This window comes from Cyanistes caeruleus, chromosome 1, assembly GCF_971803275.1.
Source record: "Cyanistes caeruleus chromosome 1, bCyaCae1.hap1.1, whole genome shotgun sequence".
Taxonomy (NCBI): Eukaryota; Metazoa; Chordata; class Aves; order Passeriformes; family Paridae; genus Cyanistes; species Cyanistes caeruleus.
The window spans coordinates 77,887,234-77,902,692 of NC_141701.1; the positions used below are offsets into that span (position 1 = coordinate 77,887,234).

At 35.5% G+C, this 15,459-nt stretch overlaps 1 long non-coding RNA gene across 1 annotated transcript; it reads left to right on the forward strand.

The window, feature by feature from the left end:
• Positions 1-2,408: 2,408 nt before the first annotated feature.
• On the forward strand, positions 2,409-13,162 carry LOC111925643 (uncharacterized). The gene is made up of 3 exons (XR_002862360.2): positions 2,409-2,640; positions 11,983-12,070; positions 12,650-13,162. It is a non-coding gene; the product is annotated as an uncharacterized LOC111925643 (long non-coding RNA).
• The last annotated feature ends 2,297 nt before the right edge of the window (positions 13,163-15,459 follow it).

The following is a 15,459-nucleotide window of genomic DNA, read 5'->3' on the forward strand; positions in this document are numbered from 1 at the left end:
AGGGTTTTAGCTACTTGCATTTTAATGGCTAAGTAACTGTTTCTCTGAACATTTTTGACTGTTAAATAGTCTAATGATTACCAGACTTCTACATGTATTGTGTATGAACTAGGGAAACATATGTTAAACAGTAAAATTGAATATCTATGGAGTACTATTTGTCTATAAATACAGAAAACTTGTTATTATCACTGAAGATATTTGTTAAAATCCAGAGATGAATAAATGAATAGTAGCTTATATACAGATATTTTCTAATTTTCATAGAGGGCCTAGTACTTGTAAGGTCTTACACAATCCTGCCATTCTCATATGATGTACAAATAGTGCTACCACACAGGTGGCTTTGCTGGGCCAGGTCCATGTTACCAAGTTCTCCAGTGCAGGATGTACATCCACAGGGATCACACTTGTGTCTGCATTTCATGATAATCATATTTAATTCAGCTCTGCCTTTTCTCCTACTCAGGTGACGCCTTAAGTTTTAGCTTTCACATTTTTCAGATTCTGTGCTGCCTAGGTGTGTAGTTTTGAGCTTCATATTAAGTGTTAGTGAGCTCTCTTCACAGAGTAGGCAGACAAAACAATTCCTTTTCTAGCTTGATACCAAGGACAAGTGTTACAAGTTTCAGGCCCAAAAGCATAAACAATGATGGGCTGAGGAGAGAAAACAAGAAGGATGAGACTTCATAACCTAGCTGTAATTGGACAATTAACTCTGATATGCAGATGGACCAAAATGTATAAAAATGTGAGACCTTGTGACCAGTCATCCATTTGGTGACCATTTTTAGGTCCATCTTAGGTGTAGCCCTGGCCAGGGTCTTGTACTGCCCAAGGTGTAAACTTTAAGGCCCTTCAACAAATACCTACTTTACTCTTAATTCTGTCTAGCCTCTGTTCTAGGTCAGCCTTCTCAAGGCATCACAGGAGCTGATGTGAATGGATGGCAAGTTTGGCCTCCAGCCTGGACTAGGAACTATTCCTTCAAAGAAGTGCAAACGAATCCACTAAACTTCTTCTTAAAATTATTCTGACTTTGTTTGTTTGGGTTTTGTTTACTTTGATTTTTTTTTTCTTGTTATGTGATACTTAATTTAGCCACATAATTTGTATTTATGTTATATATATTCATAGGGAAGAATGTGTCTATAAGTCAATCTTAAAGTTCATTATTAACTATGCACAGGATGCAGCTCACAGAGAAACTGAAATTCAAAAATGGGCTTGGAGTTTTTTACAGGAAACTAGAAAATTCAAAATTTTCTTTTCAATGGATTCTGAGGTATATTGTTGGTGGTCTCAATTAATTTTGGGTTATATTTCATGGAAAGGTCCATTCATCTGATATTTTTACTCCTGAATTCAAGAAAACTCATGTTGCTTCATGGTTTTTGGTATATATAAAAATATTAGAGCATTTATTCTGTAGTGATATTCTGATGTAAAGGTTAAATTGTCAGTGCTGTCAGTACAAGAAAGACTTTATGAACAACATTTGAGTTAAAATATTTTAGAGATTCTTAATCTATTCATTCACATTGCTTTTTAATATGGTCATGTAACTTATTTTTGCATCTTTTTTATTTCAACTAAAAAAACATATTCTTATTTGTAACAAAACATTGTTTTTGACCTGAGAAATTTTGATGCTAATAAAAATATAGTATTGATTTATACAGAGACATTAGTGATTAACATTGACAGAGGTAAAAATGAAACTAAGTAATTTTCTGTACATAGACTAGTCTCTGCAATATAAGAAGTATATCACGTATTTTGACAGTAACTAGTAAAGTTGAAATAAGTTGTTGTTTAAGGATTTTCTGCTAGTTTGGAGGTGAGTTATTTGGATTTTCTTCACAAAATGTCCTGGCAAACTTTTGCTTAAATGATGGACAAGATTTTTAAGATTTTGTTCGTTGTTTCATTCGGAAAAAAGAAATAATGATGAAGAATTTCCCCTCTCCTTTTCTCACCTAGTTATGTTTTCTGCAATAAAAAGCAGATACTTTTTCTGAAGTCTGGTATACAGAAGCAATTATATTTTTTGGAAAAAAAAGACAGTATTTATATTTTCAGAATGGTTTCAGTATGCTATCCACTGGGTTTTTGGTTTTTTTTTAATCTCACTAATTTAAGAGAGTCTCAGGGAAGCACTTCCCTCATTTTCGGTAAGCAACATCATTCTTTTAATTATGTGTGTACGTGTGTGCCCACATGCATGCACAGGAGAAACTAGTTAGTGCTCTGACCTTGGTTTTTCTAATTCTTCAACAGAGCTTTTCAATTGCATGGCCTAAGCTCGTTTGTAGCTTTGTTCTGCGAAGGTGTGTGTTTGGCTTTTTTTTTCCCTTTCTAATTTTATAGCTCTCATTAAATAAAGGTTCTGTTAATTGTTTATCAGCAGCTCTCCAGGCTAGCAGCTTTCCAGCTCAGCAACTTTAGCAAAACTGTGTGACCATTAAGTCTTTGTACTTTGCTGCTGAAACCTTATGGCCCAGAAATAATAAGTGTCCATTAATCACCTAAACTTGTACATTAATGCATCCTTCCCCTGTGGTGACCTTCCTCAACTGGAGAAGATGTAAAGGTGATCAATAACATTGTTATTGACACTTGCAATTCATGTGAAGTGTGGTGAGTTGATCCTGTAAACCATTCTGCCTCAAATTCCTGATGAATTTAGTGGATCTTAATCTCTCACTATTAGGTCCTTCTTATCCTACCTTAAATATTTAAGCAGTGCAAACTTCTGTCATCAAAGCCCATGCTTCTGTGACTGATACAGGCATAGGTTGCATCTGTAATTCTCTTGACAAGTTTCCTGAAACTTAAATGATATTCTGTTCTTGAAGAAAAAACTTTGTTTTTCCCATGGTTTTGTCTCCATTGTGAGAAACTCAGGTATAAAAAACCCTCTATTCTCTTCCTGTAAAATTGTTATATTTGGCACATTTTTATTTGGGTTTTGAAGGTAAGATTTAGTAAATCAGGGTGCTCTACATTAATGGAAATCGTGGGAAAAATCTTACTGCTAGATTTTAGATGCCATTTGGTGGACCCCAAGTACCACCTGTGCATGTGTGTGATGATGTAGCCTGGGTATCTGTGCTATCTTGAAAAACAGCAACAGACAGCAGCATATGATTGGTAGCAATTGAATTAGGATGTCCTTGCAGAGCATAAATGTCAGCATCTAATACAATACATTTCTTCTACTCCTTTTCCGAACACAGTATCTGGTGTAAATATATCTGTTTTAGAGACAGCTTAAGAGATTAATTCAAGTTCACCCTCATATCCCAGTGCTGTTCATGCATCTTATTTAAGTGGACATAAGCATCCTTTTGTCGTTTTAGCCTTTTTATTCCCAAGAGACAAGTCCAAGGCCATTTCCATTTAGAATAACTTGGAGTGGTATAGTCTTTTGAGGCGCTTTTCATGAAACAAACTCAAAGTTTATTGTCTTCCATTCTACAACACACAAGGTTAATGTCTTCTCTCCATGTTCAATCTTGGTAGTATTCCAAGCATTTTGTATTAGATGTATAGTTTTTGAAGGAACAAAGGAATATAAAATGTGTTTATATTTATAGTGGCTGTAGCAGAACATGCACAACTAAAATGATAAAAAATACTGTAACACCATTTGTGTACCAAAAGGGTAAGACATGCAAAAAGCATTAGTTACAAGATCTAATAATCTAGGAAGCAGAAATGCATAATTTAAATTTCCCTCATATGCATTTAGATTTTACTAAATTCTGTGCTGTATGATAACTTGATTGTTGGGTGAAGGTCATGAATGAATGCCCTTGTCTGTATATAATGTATGTGTTGTAGAGTTAAAATATATATATATTAATTTTGATAATAAGTTGATGATATGGGGATAAGGGGTGGAATGTCATGGGGTGACTTTACCTTTAAGATAGCTTTGGGAGCTAAGGAAGTTGAAGCTGCTGGTGGCTGATGGGAGTCATTCCTCCTGACCAATTATCAGTCATTTCTAAGAATTGACAGCAGTTTTGACCATTAAAAAGTGAAGTCAACTTGTGGACACCCCTTTAAGTTGTACAGTCAAAGCTCTCTTGTCCTTTTTGTGTTTCCGGCTTCTGGAAAGGTAACGAGGCTCTGTCTCGGCCTCCTCCCCCCCCTCCAGGCCGGACAAGGCCGCAGAGGGCGCGGGGGGGAAGGGGAGAATCAGAGCCGGCCAGCCTGGTTTAGTTTGTAGTTTCTGCTGCTGGACTGAAACCTGACACCATGAACACTTGCGGCTTTTCTAAGACTTTAATACTTTTACTACCTGGATAAAAAGTACAGATTACTTATTTTTCCCAAAGAGACAGAGAGAGAGACAATCAACATGAAGAAGACTTCATAAAACCAGCAAAAACAGTGAGAAAAAGATTTAAGTTTTAGATGGGGAAGACAGAATAAAGAGATGCTTTATAAGATGAACTATCTTTCTGCTAAAGCTATGGAGATGGAAATAGTATTTTGAAAAGACTACTTTAATTCATGACAAAGTATATTGGGAGGAATGGAGTGTTCAAAGTGTAGATTTTGAGCAAAAGAGAGAGAGTAATTGTGATACAGTGAGGTGCTGGAACAGAGTTGAGCGAAGATTTGGGGCTGCTTGAGGCAAAGAGAAAACTTCTGTTTTCCAGGAAAGCTCACAGAGACAAATGAAGAGAACTTTTGCCTTTGAATAACTCATCCTTAAAATGACATCCCTAGATTCATGGCCCATACACACCTCAGAGTGATGTGAAATGGGAGGAGAAAATCTGATGACAGATTTCCGGGCAGCTGGCATCAGAAAAATAGAAAACTATAACAGAAATAGTTTTCTTGTGAGAAACTCCATAGATTAACAGAAGAAGACTTCTGTTTCTCTACAAAGGCTGATGAAAAGACTCTGGCAAGAATGGGGACCGTTTTAACCACCAAAGTTCTGAAGTTTTTCTGTCTCTATGTTGTCACGTGTACAAAAGAATGGTCAGGTAGTGGGGGATAAAAGAGTATTCTGGAAGTTTATTCTAGTATTTTTATTCTTGTAGTTTTGTTAATAAACTTTCTTTATTCCTTTTAAGTTTTAAGCCTGTTTTGCTCTTGTTCTAATCCATATCTCACAGCAAGAAATAAGTAATTTTTTAGTTACTGCTTTAAAACCACGACACTGCAGTTAATACTAATACTAATAAAAGCCAATACTAATACTAATACAAATACTAAAACATACCAATACCAATATAAATACTAGTACTAATATTATAATGATAAAAATACTCCCCCTCATAAAAAGCAAGGCAAAAAAGCAGGTGAAACACAACTATTTTCCTTATATTCCCTAATTGTTAAATATTTGCATAGTTTGAGTCTTGGTATACACAAAACCCTTGGCAAACTACATTTTCTTTTTTCTGCCTTATCTCAAATTGAGCTTCAGATACAATTCATAGTGAGCATATGTTATTGACACTTGTAAGCCACATTCCTGACACTTCAGGCATGCCTATAAAAAACTTTTAATGCATTCAAATGGGACTGTTTAAAACATGTTCTTCTCTTTCCCATGTTTTAGTTGTTTTGAGCTGAACTAGATGATGCTAAGGTGAGAAATAATTATGAGCCTGATCTCATGGGGCACTCAGTGTACCTAATTTACACTGACTTCAGGCCATATTGCCTGGAAAAAAAGCCAAAGAAGCAAAATCTAATGAGATCTGAATACACTAATTAAACATCCCAAGCCAAAGGGTTGATATTTATAAACAACTGTTGTATCTGACACTGCTCTATTTTGTTATTGTTTTTCTGAATATTTCTCTATATTCCTGTGTGGCTTTCAAGTCACCTTTTTGTTCATTGCTCTCAATAATGCTTTTTGAGGGGAAAATTCTTGGGATGTTGTTGCCCTTTTTCATGGGTAATGAAACAATTAACCCATGCTGAAACAACCTTCAAACTTCTTAAGATTTTTTTTTTCCTTATCAGGTCTAGTAATTCACTTCTATGGAACCTTGATCTATGTGCTTGATATTTTCAATAAAATGGCAAGTCCATGTGGAAACAGATGCAGTGAAGCATCCAGTCATGAACTTGACCTTTTTTTTTATTCTTCTGGTTTGATAACATTTTTACAATACGTGAAATCATTTTTAACTTAGCCAAAGTGACATTTTTACTTTTTCCATGTACAAACAAAAGTAGAAATGTAATTTCATTGTGCCGTACTTTTCACACTGAACTGGCTAGACCTTTTCAAATACCTTTTTGGATTATCAAAAGAAAACAAACATTGTTTTCTTCATTGTTGTAAAGTATTTCTGCACTCTTACACAGATGTCAGTGGTTGTATAATTTAAGAAGGTACATAAAAATGTGACTATAACCAGACAACTCTTTCTCCCAACACGATTGTGACAATGAGCAAAGTAATACCTTTTTGTATTATGAAATATTTATAAAACATATTTTGTAATATTCTGAACATATTTTTACAGAAAAATGCAGAAAAGTATGATATTCTACCAGTCTTTTGCAACTAAATTTATTTAGTTTGTTTTTCATTTATGAGTAGCTCCTCCTTCAGACTCATTCTGCAGTCACAAAACAGCTGAGGTGTACAGGGATCTCTGGATTATCTAATTCTTGCCCCTGCTCCAAGGCAGGGTCAGCTAGAGTCAGTTGTTCAGAACTTTGTCTAGTCAGGTTTCTTATATCTCTAAGGATGGTGATGTCACAAATTCTCTGGGAAACCTGTTCTAGTATTTGATCACCATCATGACAAGAGGTGTTTCTTTCTCTTTATTCTTTTGTTTTCAGATGCAGTCCTCTTCTATTTCAGTTTGTGTCTGTTGCATCTTGTCCTTTCACAGGGTACCAATGAGACAAATCTCTCTTCATTCTGGAATGTACAAATACACAGAGACCCTCTTTGAACCTTCTCTTTCAGATGATAAGCAGTCCCAGATGTCTCAGCCTCTCCCTGTATGATAGATGTTCTAAGACTTTAATTGACTTCATGGCCTTAAGTCATGCTGATGTCGTTCTGGATTTTCCCTTTATTTCTATTGTATGATCTCTGTATTCTTCACACATGTATGTGTAACTCTGTCACCTATTGTATTAGTGACTAGTTTTCCCAGTACTTTTCCATGGCCTTTCCCTAGGCAGAAGGACAAAACAAATTCCAGAAACCTGACCCCTGGGTGGGTACAAGGCCCCTGTGCTATCTTGGCTCTTCCTGGGAATCAAGGTTGAGAACAACTCTTCAAGATACATTCTCATGGACAAGGTACAGCTAGTGTTGAGGTGGGGACTTCAGAGAAGGGGCTTGACTTTGTGGTTGGAATTACATCACCACTTGTCCTCCTAATTGGTGCTTTTTATCAATTATGCTAATTTCCTAAAAACCTATAAAATATACTCACCTGGGGGGGAGGTGGGCTTTTGTGGACATCTTTCCATAACTGCCCCTGAAGACTTTCAAATAAAGATACACTTTCATGTTACCTCCTTTCTAAAGTTATTTCAAGTTTCATTTCCAGGCTGGGAAACAGTCAGTGTTGCCTTAGAAAATAAAGCTATTTCTACGCAAAACCCACACTTCCTAGAGGACAACATATCTCATACATGTATTTTGTTTACTTATGTTTCTGCACTATCTAGAGAAATGTACCACTTCTAGTGCTGTTTAAAGCAAGAAATCTGGATCTGGAGTCTCTATATGGAATGTCTAAGTGTTGTAGATTTAGTTCTTATTGTGTATAAATAATCATAATCTGTGGTGCAAAGAATTCCTACCATGTGCATGGGTAGGGGTTAAAGCACTATGCCTAAAGTGATACCAGTGTTCCCTTTGGGTTTCGAGGATGCATCAACAAAGAGTTTTGCATTGCTGGTGAGCCAGCAAAAGCTGGTTCTAAGTGCTTTAATCAGCAGGGTTAACACACAGTCAAATTGCCAGTGATATTTGCGGCTCGTTACGCAGACTTTTGCAGGGAATATAAAACATTGATTCAGGGATTGTGATAATTTTCTTTTGTTACAAATGTTTGTAAATATTTATGAGAGTAATTACCAGTGCAGTTATAAATCTGAATATCATGCAACTGTCTTTTTTCAGAAACTTTTAGTAGTTTTATCATTCATTACTGTTACTGCATTAGTTCATATTGTCCTACTGCCTCACAACTATAAATTCCATGTTGCATCACAATGGTAACACTTCTCTTAAAATTTCTCAAAGGATTCAAAAATAAATAGGAATATTGACATTAACACTTTACATCTCACAGGATTTTATTTTAGAGGATATCAATTGACATGTAAATTTTACATCGACTCTTTAGAGTTTTTACATTCTTATCCTGAATAAAATCAGAATTTTAGGTTTTATATGGAGCTAGTAGTATAATAAGAACTGGTTTGGCTTTAGTATTTCTCAGTGCTTTATTTCAATGAAAACATCTAGTTTATTGAAAAGTTTCTCCTATTGAGCATTTTCAGGTCCAAGATGTTTTCAGAAATTACATACTGGCTTATTGTAAAAATATTCAAAGAATATAATCAAATCTATAAAGGTGAGGAGGGAAATGTGCTGCACTTTTTCTTACATGTCTTTTTTTATTATTACTGTTTTCTCTTTAGCCTCTGCTTTTCAAGTAGGTAACAGCTACTTTCCACCATAATCTCATTCTTCTATTTATTTTATGGTTGGATTTTTTGGGTTTTTTTTATTTTTTTTACTGCTATGTGTGTCTTTAATTCCAGTGAAAAAGGCACTTAGTGTAGATTTTTTACTCAAATCAGTGATATATCTGGCCACAGCTCTCTAGTGCTGCTTCTATTAATTTTCTAATGAATTAGCATCTCACATAAATTCTAACAAACTTACATCTCTTTAATTAGATGTTAGACAGTTACAGATGCCACTTAGAGCTCCTCATGTTTCTGGAAGATGAAAGACCCAGAGTAAGCTGTGGGCTAATGAGAATTTCCTTATTAGGATTAGTTTTTGGCACTCCACCTTGAAACAAGGAAAATAGATTGTTTGCAGTTCTTACAAAAGGGTAACAAGGCTTGTGACAAAACTTAGGGCTACTAGGTGCTTTTTTTTTGAGTTATTTCAGTTGATATCATAAAGATCATTTGATCAGTATTCAAAGGGGTATATAACAAGCCATATTGAAAAATTATTCTCTCTTCCTTTTCAGTAATTCCTTTCAGAAAATTTTCCATATCCCTTTTGAGATATGGCAGCATAACTCTTCTCTGATTAAAATATATTTATCCAGTATATATTGGGACTACATTACTCAAGGTGTCTATAGTATTCTGAAAGAATATTACATTCAGCCATGATTCCTATTACACAAGTTTTTAGAGTTTTCCAAATCTTACTAGAGGTTCTGACTCTTTTAACACCTATAATTCCATTTAAACACTTTTTTTTTTTAGCTTACGAACTGAAAAGAGAATGCTCTGACTGTTTTTAGAGAGATACATATTTATAAAACATAGACAAAAATAATCAGAAATGTGAAATTCCTTCTGGTTTTCTCTCAAATAACTCTGAGTTACAGAACTTCTCTAAAACTCCAAATATAGCAAAAATAAAATGTTTTAAGGACAACATTTTAAAATTTAGATATAATTTAGACATTTTAGCAGAAGAATATGCAAGACTTTTTATAAATGAGCTAATTTCACTAGCTAATTTTGTTTTATTATTATTATTTTGAATTTTGAGCAGTCTGAAGGATTTGGATATGAGAGTACTAAGTTCAGTGCTTAGAATTCACTACTGCTTCCTTTTTTGGAGGGATACAGGGGAATGGGAGAAGGAAGGAAATAAGATTCTTTCAGATCATCATATTTCTAAAAGCATTTTAAATACCAATATCTTAACTGCCATATTTGCATCTTCCTCTTAAAGAGGAAAATAAACCCTCACTTCTTTCTTGTGCAGATTTTTAACTATGTAAAAATCCATGTTTTGATTGCACCTCCGATGAAGAAAGGGTAAGGTTTAATGTGAATATTACCTAGCCAGTTAGCAACTTCAGAGAGTAGCACTACATTTTAAAAGAAAATACACATAAGATTCAGAAAACACCTAAATGTGCTTAGGAATAGTATGATTCTATGCCATTTATTTCAGAAAAAAAGCATTGGGAAACACATAAATAAACATGCCCTCAAAAGATTGCTTGTCCAGTTGAAGTGACTTGGTTCTTAAATTTTGCAGGAAAAGGAGACTGAATAGTCTACAAAATGGTAGAGCATAGAGGAGCCTCCAAATTATATACTGTTTGTGGCCACATGAAGGTAGGGCCTGTGTTTCTGAACCATTTTCTGTCTTGGGCTTGCAGTACTATAGAATCCACAAAACTTTGTGCCTGGGCGCTGTCCAGCCAGACCATCCTCTTTCTCCAGGCAGCAACTGACAGAACGAGAGGACACAGTCTCAAGCTGTGCCAAGAGAAATATTGGTTGGATATTAGGAAAAGGTTTTTTACAGAAAGTGTGATAGAGTATTGGAATGGTCTGAGTGGGGAGGTGCTGGAGTCACCATCCCTGGATGTGTTTAAAAAAGACTGGATGTGGCACTGGGTTCCATGATTCAGTTGAGGTGTTAGGGCTGAGTTGGACTTGATCTTGGAAGTCTCTGATCACTAGTCACTTCCTAGTGATTCTGTGTGAAATTTATGTACTTCTATGTAATAGCATCTTCCCAGCTTTCTGTAGCTGTTTCTCATTACATCTTCATCTGTTCAATTATTTGGTCATCTATTGAAGTAATCTTGTGTAAATTTGAGCTGGGTAAACATCTTTACTAAAATTAATAGATTTTTATTTTTTCTTACCAAAGATTAGCTATTTCAAATAATTAATAACTCTTCTGGCTTGCTTCTGAAACTAATCCAGGGTTTTCTTAACACCTTTCAAATAAATATCCCAGCAATTCTGATGTAATATGTGATAAAGTTGGACATCAACTTTTACTTGAGATTCTCACATTTATTACATTATAAAGCATTACACTTTGCTTTTAAACTTGATGTTCTGTTTAAAGCTAATACTGAGTTATTTCTGAACACCCAGGTTATTCTGAATTAATACCTGAAATATGTGGAGCTGTAACCATTAGATCACTGATGAGATATCCCTATTACATGATCACTGAGCCGTATACCCCCATGATTTTAATTAATCTTTTTAAGTCTGCAGTTTAAATTTTTGGTGATGATTAAAGTATCCTTATTAGTCATTGCTAGTAAACAGTAGCCTAAAGTTTGGAAAGCACTACTGTAACAATTTTCAACATGAGTTTTGTATTTTGCCTAAATGGGAATTTTACAGGAAAATTCCACAGCATTGCATAATTGTTCTTATAATGCTTACCCCAAAACTCATACAAACAAAAAAAAACTCCTCTGCAGACATGCACAATAGCTGACACAGTAATTTTCACCAAGGAGTTTATTCTCTCAGAAATACAGTATCACACCATCTGTTACAGTGGGCATGCGTTCATATGGCAATAGCCAAATCAGACCACGTCAAATAGTTGCAAGCAAATTCTCTTGGCTTTGCAATTTACTAGTCAGTGGTCCTGTGCTAAGTAGTCATGTCATCTCCCATAGACTGTCCACTTCAGGGCTGTAGTTCACACCTGCTGATAAATATTTATTTATAGAGAAATTATTTACTTTTGTATAGAAAATAGCTGTGATGGTAACTTGACCACCTCGAATTGAATTCTGGAAATAGTTTCTCAAATAAGCAAGAGCAGAAACTTATTTTCAAAATAACTGGAGTCCCATCTGTACAGGTTTGTTTGTTTACTTGCATTTGAATAAAGTAGTCTTCAACCCCAAATTTAGAGCTGTATACTTGTCATCTAAGCTGCTTTTGCCATGACTTTTCTCTATGGAATTGTCTATCTTCCCTCCTCTGTTCTTGCAGCAACTAAAATAACCACAGGCAGTGACTTTGAAGTAAGAAAACAAAGCAGCAAGAGGCAATCCCTTCCTATAATGGCTATTTGCAGGAGGTATGTAGCTGTGATAATTCACTTGATTCATGTTACTGTTGTGTGACTTCAAGACAAAGTTAGAGTGGTAAAGATTTGCAAATGCATAGCGGGGACACAGTGAACTTGCAAACACAGGACACTTGCAAAAAAAGAACACCACATTAAAACATGTGAACGCCAAGCCCCCAAATTATGACTATCAATTAGATACTTTTAAACAACTCCAATTATAATAAGATCTACAAGTTGCAGAGTACAATTGGATTTGAATATGTTAAAAAGATATTTCAGATATATTGTTCTGTATAGTTTAAAAGGTAGACTTTTTTTCCTATTTTTAGCTCCATTTTTCTTTGTGTAGATTGGAACAGGATAAGATTTAGAGCAAGTTATGAGGGATATTCTGGTTACACAACTTGCTGCAATGTTACAATTTGTTGTGGTACCAAGGATCGCATATTTGTACTACACAATAAACCAACAAAAATAATACTGTTTAGGACAGACACAGTGCCCACTAGTGATATAGTAAATCCAAAAAATTCTTTAACTATTTTTCTATTCTTTAAATTTGTTTTATTGACTTATCCTTTTAAGTCATGCCTAGGTGAAAAGATGATTTGAAGAGATGAAGGAAATGAGACTGATGATCTTAAAGCAAGAAGAAGAAAGAATGAAGTAAAAGTTGGAGGAAATTCCATCAAAAAGACTGGGATTTTCCTATGCTTTCAGACATTTTTTTATTTATTTTCCTAATTTAAATTGCTAGTTACCTTTTGAAATAGTATCACAAGCATGGAAATAAGTGCAAACAAGGGAAAACCCCCACATTTATGGGCTTCTGCATGTTTTGTCTGTCTATTAAAGTGCTATAGCAGTACTTGAAGCATGAACTGAGGACGTTTCTATGAATATCTAACACTGCTGTATTAAAGTACTGTATTTCTTTCATAAATGTGAAGTCTGAAGGAATCAGATCTGTTAGTTTAGTCTTCATTCCACTCTCTCTTATATTTCCACATGGAATAACATTTTAAACACTTTCTATTTAATAATTGTAATTGTCTTCTATGTGTTTTATTAAAATTTGGTTATCAAGTCTATTTAAAACCTTCAAGTGTTCTTTGTGAAAGAGACTTTATGGAAACCCTTGGCTCATACAAAAAAAAATCATCTGGAAAATTGTGAAATACTAAAAAGTATAAAACCTGTAACCCACCACTACACCTAGGTTTTAAACAGGTAGAATAGAATATGGAAGTAAAAATTGAGAGGCAGTTTGAATGTAGCTGTCAAGACAAAAATATTGACACTCATGGGATGTGAGCTTGAGAGATTTTTGAGACAGATCTTGAGAGATCTGTCCAGTGTGCTCAATCAAAGACCTGGCTGAAAGCATTGTCTGTTCAAACACATGCGGAAGGAGGAGCAAAAATAATGGTGAAGGAGTAAGGGAAATCCAGGAAATCAGCAATCAAGATATTTACAGCTTTGCACAACACTTCAAGACAATAAACCCTTATTTGTATTTTTCTCCCCACACACACATCTGTTTTCACGATGTTTACATAACAGCATGAGAGCTGTCAGGTGTACAAAATCAGAGCTGAAATTAACTTATAGAACTTAGTGTGAATGCATATGAGTTTTCACTGGTGGCATTTCTACTTCTTCTTCTGCTTGTTCATTTAGTAATCCTTGTAATAGGCTGTAGGGTTGAAGAAACCCACATTTATCCCTTCACTTAAAAATGACCTGGTGCTAAGTATCACAGGATGAAGCGATATCTGTTTAGTACCAGACTACCACGTAACTTTTCTCTAAAAAATTCTTTTTCATTTCTTTTTTCTCTTTCTCTGATTCTGCTGTACTTCTTCTGTACTTTTTCCTTCCTCCTGGATTTCTCAGTCTCCTCTGAGTGGAGCTCCTTTGGGGTCTTCCCTCGTGGGGGGTCTCACTTCTCTCAGTTCTCTGGGTTTGAAGAAAACTCCTGAGCTTGTTAGAATCTTGTTTCTCATGTTTATTAGAAGGTCATTACAAAACTTGGCAGGTCTCTTCAGAGTGGCTGCACAAGGTTAATTCACCACAACCTGGCTTATTTTCTCCTGATGTTACAGAATGGCCTTGTGGCTCACTTTGTGTTTGAAAGCACAAAATGTCCCCGAACCATGCAGTTGTTTTATCTTTATACTTATTTTTATACAATTAACAATAGACATGTATATTATTTTTCTTAATGACCCAATGACCTGACACCTGTGTGCTGCACCGTGGTGTTTTCTGTCCAATCACTTACTACTACCCAAAAACCTCTAGGAGAAGAACATGAAGAAGAAAGAAGAAGGAAAAGAAACAACACCCTAAATCCTCCATCTTGTATTCTGTGCTCTAAACTAACCTTTTCCACCCAGTGACTTAAGAAATCTTTCTAATCTACACACTTACACTTTTAGCTTTTCTATCTAACTTTAACAGTTGTTTTCATGTATTACCATGAAAACATGCTCATAAATTTCATATTATATGAAATTCAGTGTTTTTCTGGATCTTAGAATTAAGTATCAGAAACAAGAGCACACACTCTGTATCTGAGACTCCAACACTACCTGTTGCAGTAAATTAAGCCTAAAACAGTTCTTTGCATAGTATTATTCATATTTTGAAATCTTAACAAGTATGTGTGAAACTATTTATCTGGATGTTGATGTTTGGCTCAATGGCTTGAAGAGAGAAGCGCTGTCCCCCAGCCATCTTTTTTAGGATTGTTTGCTATTAAGTACAAGAGAGGTGACCTTTAGGGTCACCAGTGCTCTTGTGAAGTACGAAAGAAGTGTTGCCATTTTGTTGCATCTCAGACTCAGACTAGGTTAAAATACAATGTTCAGCCCATAGGAGGATAGAGAATTCCACTCAGTCCTTAGCTTTTTCCTAATGGCTGTCATTGCTTTTCCTATTTTGGGGAAGCTGTGGTGTGGATATAGGAAGCAGTAGCTCAGGGTGAAGGAGCTGCAGTCCCTGCCCAGCTGTCTGTGTCTGTGCTGCCTGGGCATGCACAGGGGAGGTCCACTGGCACTGTACTAATCTCCAGTGGTTTAAATCTCAGGTCAGGTAACAAGGCCCCCGCCTTTTTAGCTGAGCTGATTCAATTCTCATGTTAGAATGAATGAATGAATGAATGAATGAATGAATGAATGAACGAAAACTGTTTTCCTTCCTTGGTAATCACTTTGTTCCATTCTTACCCCCCAAACAAGCTCCAGCTCTCAAGGAATCATGCCTTTAGCCATGGGCAATTTGTCATTGGAGGGTTGTTTACAGCCCTGTCTTTTTGTGCCTGTCTTTCAAATCCCTGTTCTCATCCTGTCCTTCATGCTGCATTTTTATTTGTCAGATCACAGATTAGTTTA